The sequence below is a fragment of the Euprymna scolopes genome, chromosome 22, assembly GCF_053919585.1.
Source record: "Euprymna scolopes isolate OS-2025 chromosome 22, ASM5391958v1, whole genome shotgun sequence".
Classification (NCBI taxonomy): Eukaryota; Metazoa; Mollusca; class Cephalopoda; order Sepiida; family Sepiolidae; genus Euprymna; species Euprymna scolopes.
In genome coordinates this window covers 106,678,609-106,689,246 of record NC_136503.1, presented here as the reverse complement: position 1 = coordinate 106,689,246, position 10,638 = coordinate 106,678,609, and positions in this window count along the sequence as shown.

Here is a 10,638-nt window from a genome sequence, read left to right as displayed (position 1 = left end):
ATTAATAATATTTAAATTATTATTTAGTATTATTAATTTAATTATTATTATTATTATTATTATTATTATTATTATTATTATTATTATTTACTAGGATTTTTTACGCAGGACATCAAACATTTCTCCTGGAAAACGGCACGTGGTATTCCTTGGCGTATGAGAGAAACAAACCTTATCAGATTTCCAATATTCTCCACCTCTTTCGATTACCATCGCAAAAGAATTTGCGTAACGGCAACAGCCGCTTACGATTATTTTTTTTGTTGGCAGCGACCATCGGTCTTCACTGGAATTTCCGTGGCATTAAGCCTCCTCAAAATCCCAGTTTTCTTTACAGTCATCCAGCAAAGGTCTGTCTAGTGCTTTCTCTGCTCGGTATGTCCATCCTTCTTGATTTACCTCACTTTTTTGGTCTGGCGCCAGTTTATTGCGGCACACACTCCCACACACACACACAAAAGGGTGCAGGGTCGTGGGGTGGGGTATTTTTTATCATGACGCCATCACTAGATGGGGTGCCTATCACGGCTTAAGAGAATCCCATCTACCCTCGAGAGAAAGATAGACCGCGCCAGTTTCTCAACCTGGTATTTTACCTAGCGCCTCGCCTTCCCAAATGGTCACCTATCTGGTACTGGCCAGGCTCAACGTTGTTTAACTTCGGTAATCTGACGAAAATCGGTGTGTCAACGTGAATTGTGCCAAGACGACGGTTGTTTTTATATAGTTTTTCTTCATTTTCCATGTGTCGATCGCAGAAGAATTGAGAGTGAGTATCTTTGCTCGGGTGGTTAATTCTAGTGACCAATTTTGAGAAACGTTAGCTCCCTCCTCGGTGAGGGAGGACGACGTGTTAAACCCTCCGCCCTGCCCAACGTCCAAATTATAACTCGACTCTATGTTCAGCCAACCCGAACATGTGATAACAACTACGCCCCTCCGGTCAGCTATTTTTAGAGCTTCCGGTGCAACTTGTCCAATTTATAGTTTTGATAGATCGACAGACAGGTAAATAATAGATCATTTCTATATAGCCGTGATAAACATCTAATTTTTTTTTTTAATTTATCTTTATTTTTTCATTTATTTTATCATTTATTTTATTTTGATATTTATTTGTTTTAATATACCAGGAGACTTCAAAAAGTAAAGACAACAATTAGTGATAGATGTGCATGGACGGCTGGAGCGCGTTTTGTTATACGATAAATAAAACCTCCGATTTTTAACTAAAAAATGGAAGAGCTACGAAGTCGAGAGTGGTGCTATTAAAACGAGCGACCTTTTGTGAACCAAAGTGTATTTTTCCTACATAGTCACTACCATTCTCAATGCAGTTTTGCTATGAATTCAATGACGCACCTCTGCTTCTGACGCACGTCCGTGACAGGGCTTGCATTTAGGAGTCTCACACAGTCAATATCTGCAATATAGAGTTGAAATTTTCAGGTCATGAATGCATGAGTTCAGTCATCATAACAATGTAATTTTCAATCTCCTCTGGTCCATTCAGGCGGAATAAAAAAAAAATAGAAGGCCATACTGATGCAGTTTTCTTTACGGCTGGTTTGCGTTAATTAGGTACCTGTAAAATGAACGGCTGCTATATCGAACAGTTCTTGTAGTTTTTTTCCTCTGAATCAGCAATTAAGTCGGTATCATCTGCATATCTGAGATTGATGTAATTTCTATTACTAATCTGTACATATTTGAGAACGAAATTGACGTCTGCTGTAGGTCTACCAGAACGGACACCATATTGAATGTCACTAAGAAGGTTGTTTTTTTTGCTGAGATGGTTGACTACTTCTCTATTTAACACAGATTCCAGCAGCTTACTCATAATACACAGGAGACTTATTGGTCTGTACTGAGAGGGAGATGCACGATCACTTGAATTCTTAAATACACGGCATACTGGTGAGGTTTTCCAAGGTGTTAGGAAGCATTTATCCTTAAGATAACGTTTAAACAGTTTTGTAAGGATAGGCGCTAGTTATGGTTGAAGCTTTTTGAGGAATATAATTGGAATGCTGTCAGGGTCAGTTGCTTCACTGGAATCAAGATTTTTGATTAGGGCATCGAATGGCACATCTTGGAGAACGAAACTGATGGAAAGAGAGCCAGAGGAAGGCAAAGGATATTAGACTGGATGTGCAGTGCCATCGGGCCCCGAGAACAAGCAATGGATCGAAGCCTATAGAGAACACTGATTAGTATATTGTTGTTTGCGAATTTCAGAGTTGGAATTTTTTTTTTTTTTTTTTATCCGACTCCTTAAGTCAAATAAATTTATTTTTTACATGGGTTTCCTGTTCGGTTTTACCAGTTGCATAATTTTGCAGTTTTTGTATGGTTTTGCTTTTATTTTTGGAGATATATCATATTTTGTACTGTACTACAATGCTTCTACTTTCATGAAGATATTTCGGTCCATCGGATCACTGCAAATCTTGTCTGGACATCTGTTGTAGTTTCTATCACCAAGCTGTACATCTTGGAGAACGAAACTGAGGGAAAGGGGGCCAGGGGGAGGCAAAGGATAAGGACATTAAACTAGATGTTCAGGGCAATGGGTGTCAACAGTACCATCGGACTCCGAGAATAAGTAATGGACCGAAGCCTATGAAGAACATTAACTACTTGTACTTGAAACGACATTCACCCTGGAGGAGTTGAGTCGGCTTCATGAAGATGCACATCTCGTATCGCTGCGGCCCAAGCCCGGCGATCGGAGGCAAGATCCCGAGTGAGCAACAGCCAGTCACGTCTCCAACGAGACAGGCCATAGATGAGCGGGCCCGAAATAAGTCCTCTACCCGGCTGGAAAAAAAACGTGTCGGTGGCCAGCTAAGAACATGCCATGATACAAGAAGAAAAAAGAGCTACGTACATAGAAAACATGCAACAACACAGGAAGAAGAAGAAAAAGGAGAAGAAGAAGAAGAAAAAGAAGAAATACGCTAAATAGCTAAACTATAAAGATATTGCATAAACAGCAACATTTATTTATGCTTTTAAAATCTCTTTGGTGAAATTGAATGAAAAATAAATATTTTTTAAAATATACAGCGTTGTGAATAGGAGGAGACGCGAGAAGCAGACAGTGTGTGTGTGTGTGTGTGTGTGTGTGTGTGTGTGTGTGTGTGTGTGTGTGTGTGTGTGTGTGTGTGATAGAGAGAGAGAGAAATAGAAAAAGAGAAAGGGAGATAGAAAGAAAGCGAACATAACAGCCATTGAGCTAGCCAGTCAGCCAAAGCACCCGTTCCATTCATCTTTTTTTTATTGGTTTTTAGAAGGATTTAATTATGTTAAGTATTTGTCCAGTAATACCATGGGATCTGATTTTCATGACAAGACTATCGTACCATACTCTGTCAAAAGCCTTAGATATTTCCAGGGCTACTCCCCTCCCCTTCATTCGTAAGTAAAGGAAGGTAATATAGCGGGATCTTTAAATTTAGTAACGTCTTTTACGTCCGATGAGTTTTTTTTTTTTTACACAGTGATCACCACTTATCAAGGCCCGGAAGCCACTCAGGGATAAGGTTTATTGTAAGTTAATTACGTTAGTGTGGAGATTTGATGAAGTGTTTACTTAAGGGGGCGGTTCATCAGGAATTTGTTAACATTGGACTTGAAGGCATCCAAGTTGTAGTTCGGTGGGAAGCAGCCAGACAGAACAGAGTTCCACAGGCGTGCAATTCTAAGAAAGAAGCTTTCAAAGCCGGAAGTTATTTGGATCGGTAAATACGTCTGGTCAGTCTTGACATACGGATGTGTGTCTTGGACAATAAACAAAGCGATGAGTTGACGTATGAAGGCAGCCGAGATGTGGTTCTGTCGACGAATGCTCAGCATTTCTTGGACAGAGATAATGTCAAATGCTGAAGTTCTAAGAAGAATAATGGTCGATCGCTTGCTGATGCGGATCATCAAGGAAAGGCAGTGCCGCTTTGTTGGACACCTATTGCTCGACAAAGAGGGTATCGAATGGCACATCTTGGAGAACAACACTGACATGGGGAGAGCCAGAGGACGGCAAAGGATAATGAAATTAAATTTAATTGCAGGGCAATGTGTGTCAGCATTATCATCGGACTCAGAGAACAAGTAATAGAAGCTTATAGAGAACACTAATTAGTATATTGTTGTTAGCTGATTTGGGAGTCGGAATTTTTTTTTCCGACTCTGACTCCTTAAGTCCAATAAATTTATTTTTACATGGTTTTCCTGTTTGGTTTTACCAGTTGCATAATTTGACAGTTTTTGTATGGTTTTGCTTTTATTCTTGGAGACATCTCCTATACTGCAATGTTTCTACTTCATCAAGGTATTTCGGTCCATCGGATCCCTGTAAATTCTGTCTGGACAGCTATTTTCGTTTTGGTTGTGACGTCATCCAGGATCAATGAAAATCCTGCCTTTGAGTGAGATCACTGTGGATTACATAGGATAACAATTGGATTGTAATCCGAAAGTTATCCAGTTCCTGAATCAAATGGAATTCGGCAATTGGATTAGTCTGAGATCGATCCAGAATCACAATCTTATCCAAAAAAATAGGCCTAAATTAAGAAGCAACCCATGCTACTATAACTATAGGCCTTTATAGCTTTTTCATGTTTTTCCTTTGATACTCTTTCCATAAAGACAATATTATCTGTTAAAAAAAAAATTCTCTGTAGAATATGTGTCTTTACTCTCCTTTTCTGATGATAATCAGTTGGCTTCGAAATGCCATGGCCTACAGGGGTTTCCCTATCCCTAAATATTGTAATCCCTTTTTCAACTGATAGCATAATAAAATTTAATTGTAATTTTTTTATCCTTTTGTTATCTTAACTTATTCTATAAAGCTGCTTGAGTGTATATGTGAGTATATTTACCATACAAGTGAATGTTAAACGTGAAAAATAATATACATGAAAAGTATTTATAAAATGCTTGTTGAATAAGCGTGGGAGGCTGGTATATGGATCTGCAGAATAAATTTTCGCATAGGGGCCAAGGAGTCAGAAGTCGGAGTCGAAGTCGGAAGTCAGAGCCAGAGATGAAGATATCAAAGGAGTCGGAGTCGGAGTAGGACTCAGCATCCTAGGAATTCTTTTACAATCCAACTCCGCAACTCTGCTTCTATGGGAAAGAGGTTGCAGTAAGCAGTAAAGAGCTTCCCCTACAAGGTCTGGATGCCGGGTTTGAACTCTGTCAAGGCAGGATAAGTGGCCCTGAGCGGCTCAGATGTGGCAACAGTGCTCCATTTTCGTACCTATGAACTGAAAGAGGGTCGCTGACCTAGTAGATCTCGCTGTGTGAGGTTTCAACATCTGTCCCATCGACGAAATGTTGCATATTATATATATATATATATATATATATTTTTTTTTTTTTTTTACAAAGGCGTCACCACATTATCAAGGCCCAGAGGCCACTCAAGGATAAGGGTTAAAGAGTGTACAGTAGAAATTGGCCAATATAGTAATCATTAGTAATGAAAATTTGGTAAATTTGATAACTTATATGGAACGGCTCATCAAGAACTTATTTACTTTAGACTTGAACACAACCATATTGTAGTCAGGCGGAAAGCAGGAAAACGGAAGACAATTCCACAGGCGTGCAGTTCTAAGAAAGAAGCTTTGTTCATGGAATCTACGTTTAGGTTTAGGCACAGATAAAGAGTGGGGGAAATTATTGATAGTGTTTACAGCTAGACGAGTGTTTCTTGTGAAAGTTTGGCGATATATATCGTACTTCATGAATCTATGTTAATCTAACAATTTCCTACGAGGAAACCTCTATTTAACTGCAATGAGATATAAATATATGAATATCTATCTATCTATCTATATATATATATATATATATATATATATATATATATATATATATATATAAGTGAAAGTGTCTATATGTCTGTCTGTGTACAATTCCCTACGCAATAATTCTGTCAATTTTCAGTCTACAGACTCGAAATTTTATATACAGGGTATTGAGATTTGGGTAAATATTTGTAATCCGGATTCAGCCGGAAAGTTGGCTGTTAAGGGGTCAAATTTCAACGATTTGACCTTTGAGAAAATTTTGGGTATAAACAATTGAAATTTTAGATATAGATTCCTTGGATATGGATCGTACTTAATAACTTGATTTGAGCCCAAAACAATAAGTGTTACGGGGTCATAATCGGGGTCAAAGTAAAAAAAAAACTTTTGATAGTTAGGTCTCTACCAAATTACTCAGACAATTTCTGGTGTAAACATTTGAAATTTTACATAAAGGATATTCAGAGATAGGGCAAGCTTTTTAATCGGTTTGGGTCGAAAATTTGATGTACTAAATATAAATGTATGCATGTATGCATGCATGTATTTATGTATGTATGTTGTGGTCAGGTCATGTCATATGCTACTGGTACCATGTAACCCAGTACTACCTGCCTCATGGTCGGGTCACCGGCGACTAAACTGGTTCCCCCACCAGACATGTTTGGTGAGGAGGGCGGCTAGTCTCCCTGAAGGATTAAAAACAAGACCTTCCAAAGGGCGAATGAACTCTTTTTCTGGGTCAACGGCCAACTAGCACCATGTATATTTGTGTGTGTGTGTATATGTGTATTGGGGTAGAGAGGGCTCCCGTAAGCCGTGGTGAAGGAAACCTTTTTAGGAGAAGCAAATCTCTGATTTAAAAAAAAACATAAAGCGGGAGACTGGTCTGCAGTTTAATTTGTTGCTGGCTATCTTGCTCTTGCTTGTTGCTGGATCTCAACATTTTGAACCGAGAGAGAAACTTAGCTGTCGTACAAAGCTAAGACTCTGTAACATCATCTTTGTATAGATACTCCCTCAGGCATTTAGGCTCATGGATTTTAAATGTCTGAGGGAGTGGCACTCGTCTGACAAGACGTTGCAATCATCATGTATGTATGTATGTATGTTTGCATGTCTGCCTAAAACTTTCGACAGAGGCGACGGAATTTTACGAGATTAGTATCGTTTTGAAGTTCCACTGACTACAACTAAGTCCTTTTTCTAATGTAAACAAATTCTTGTTGAATCGTCTTCTTAGATAATCAAACATCTTCCCAATCATCGTTATTACAAATCATTATGGTGTTTTCTAACCTGGCACATATTTGACCATTATCCTTGAGTGGCGTTTTGCCCTTAATTTGTGCTGCGACCTTAATCAAAAACTGTGTCTGCCGATAAAAGTTACTATACTTGTCTGAAGGATCTACAACTATTTAATATGCATGATAAGCTAAAAATTGTTCAAAATGAAGCTAAAAATTGTTCAAAATGAAGCTAAAAATTGTTCAAAATGAAGCTAAAAATGTGCAAAATGAAGCTAAAAATTGTTCAAAATGAAGCTAAAAATGTGCAAAATGAAGCTAAAAATTGTTCAAAATGAAGCTAAATATCGAAAAATTGACTAAAGACTTTAATATCTTTACCTTCAACTGGGCTCTTTTCTACAGGGGTGTCGCTTTTTTCGCTACATAGACTTACTTATATATTGGACATTGTGGAAGTAAATACAGAAAATAGATACATAAACCTTTATGTAGATACATAGAATATATATATATATATATATATATATATATATATATATATATATATATATATATACTTAAAAACAGTAGAACAAAAGCAGAAATCAATATCCATTTCTACTGGCTAGTCATTAAGTCATAAGCTATTTAAAAATCTATGTTTAGTAGAATGCTGTACGTGTTGTTTTGGGCCAGAAATTAATGGCTGGAAATGATCATCTGTACACTGGAAACCGTTGTTGAAGCTAAAAATAAAAAAAATTGTTCGTTTTATGATTATCGACTAAAATAATTCTGACCGATACGAAGCGACGGCGCCAGTATTTTATATTCTTTCAAAACCTGATACTTATCAGTTGTATCCCGATAAATTTGTATTTTATTGGTTTTGCCTTATATTTCGTATCTAGGTCTCGATATATCAAATATATCTGATCTCGAGCGCGTGGTTCAGTGGGGGAAGACGTGGCTGATTACCTTTAATGCATCCAAAACAAAACTCCTATCCTTACATCATCAACGCTCTGATCCCCCATCTGGCATCAATTGGGATGGATGGCTCTCGTCTGGGTAAGGCCCCGTGTTTTGACAAGCTTCTGGGTTTGACATTTACTCCTGATCTGAAATGGAACACGTACATCAAGTCTGTTGCCAAGGTCGCTGGAAAGATGGTGGGATCCTTCTATCGCTCCAGAAGATATCTGACTACTGATGCAATTCTCTATCTATATAAAAGCCAAGTACGTCCAAAGATGGAATACTGTTGCCATATCTGGGCATGAGCTGCTAAAAACAGCCTATCCTGCCTTGACAGAGTACAAAATAGACTTCGTGGCTTAGTGGGGGATGCCCTTTTCTCTATCCTGCAACCTCTCTCCCACAGAAGAGACGTTGCGAGCCTATCCTTGTTTTATCGTTATTTCCATGGCAGGTGCTCGTCTGAACTCCAATCTCTGGTCCCCCCTCGCCAATCTTTCACGAAAAACACCCGTCTAGCTGAATCCACTGTGAAAAATTTCCCCCACTCTTTATTTGTGCCTAAATCAAAACGCGGATTCCATGAACAAGGCTTCTTTCTTAGAACTGCACGCCTGTGGAACTCTGTTCCGTCTGCCTGCTTCCCACCGGACTACAACTTGGATGTCTTCAAGTCCAACGTTAACAAATTCCTAATGAACCGCCTCCTTAAGTAAACACTTCATCAAATCTCCGCACTAATGTAATGTACTTGCAATAACCCTTATCCCTGAGTGGCTTCCGGGCCTTGATAAGTGGTGATCACTGTGTAAAAAAAAAATGTATATATATATATATATATTTGTTACGTATATATATATATATATCATAAATTCCACAGCCAAACAACGTCGCAGCTCACAAGGGCATACTGATGAGGTTTTCCATCGGTTGGGTTATTGACTGGTTGGATGGCCGCGTCCCTTGTCGAGACGAAGTAGGTTCATTTCATAGTTGGATTTCGGCGCGGTTTGCTTGATCTGTGTTGGTTAATAGAAATTCGTGTGTTCGGAGCGTTTGCTCAGTTAGTAGAGTGCTTGCCTTGCATGCAAAAGGCTCGGGTTTCGAATCCTCAGTTCGGATGTGTCTAACTGATGAACCCAAATGAGTCCTTGACTTCCGGTTCGTTGACTGTTATGGCTCTTGTGAGCCGCGACGTTGTTTGGCTGTGGAATTTATTATATACAATCTCTCACATTCTGAAAATCATGTATATATATATATGAGTGAAATTTTCTCTGTGCGTTGTGTCTGTGTGTGTATATTCCCCTACTAAACTACTCTGTCAATTTACAGTCTACAGACTCGAGGTTTGAAATAAAGGTTATTGAGATTTGGGAATATCTTTTTAAAAGGTTTTCAGCCAGAAATTTGATTAAATTCTCAACGATTTGACCTTTGAAAACTCTACCAAACTCCTCCATCAATTTTGCGATTTTAAATGTAAGTTACTTGGACATGGATCAAATTTTCTCATTTGATTTGAGCCTAAAATAATAAATGTTAAATGTTAAATAAATAAATGTTAAGAGGTCAAAATTGTGATTAAAGTTTTTTAAAAAAAATTGACCCCTGCGGTCTCTACCAAATTGCTCAGGCAATTTTTGGCCTGAAAAAATAAAAAAATAGCCGGATGTTTCAGTTTGTTTAAAAGTCTCTTAAATCCTAATGCTTTCAAGGTTTTGCTGGGGTCGTTTTTACGTTTACCAACCGGAGAAATTTGGCTATCATTATCTTATTTGCGAACTTTAAAAACAAAGGACCGGGCGACTTTAAAAAATTGGGCAATTCACAAATCGCTGTGTTTTGCCATTATTGCGCTTATTACAGCATGTCTTTGTATTTGCTGTGTTAGTTTATTATCTCCCTTGATTGAATGTCTGTAAAAAAAAAGCAAAAGTTAATACACAGGAGAGAATTGGTAAAATTAGTGATGTACTCAAACATTAAACGCACCCTGTATATATACCGCTCATCAGATTGGCGATCTGTAGACGAACGCTTGCTCATATATGATGCAGTTGGATACTTTATCGTTAACTGTTTCCTTGTTATTTTTTTATGGTAAAGCATCTGCGTTCGTGAGTTCGAATCTCTTCGTACTTAGTCACACTGACTAACTGCCATGAAGCCGAACTACGTATAAATAAATTCGCCTCTAATATATAGGGGCATAGTATGAGAAGAATTACCACTTTAAGCATATATGACATCATTGACCTGATATGTCCAATACTTTCGTTTCCTAAAATTACTTTACAGGCAGCAGGGCACATTATTATGTTGGTGCAAAAATAATGTCGTTTTTATTTGACGTTCAACTTCAAAAAATCATAACTCCTTTCATAATAAATCGAAATAAAAACCATTAGAATCGACATATTTTTTGCCAACGAGAAACAAGTATATTTATCCCATTAGCATAGAAATCCGGAGTTCTGGAAGCGATGAAGTCATTGAAGGCCGATTCGATATCATCTCGGCTTCTTAAGTATTTTTTGCTCAGGAAGTTGTCGAGATGCTTGAAAAAGTGATAATCAGTAAGCGAGAGGTACGTTGAATAT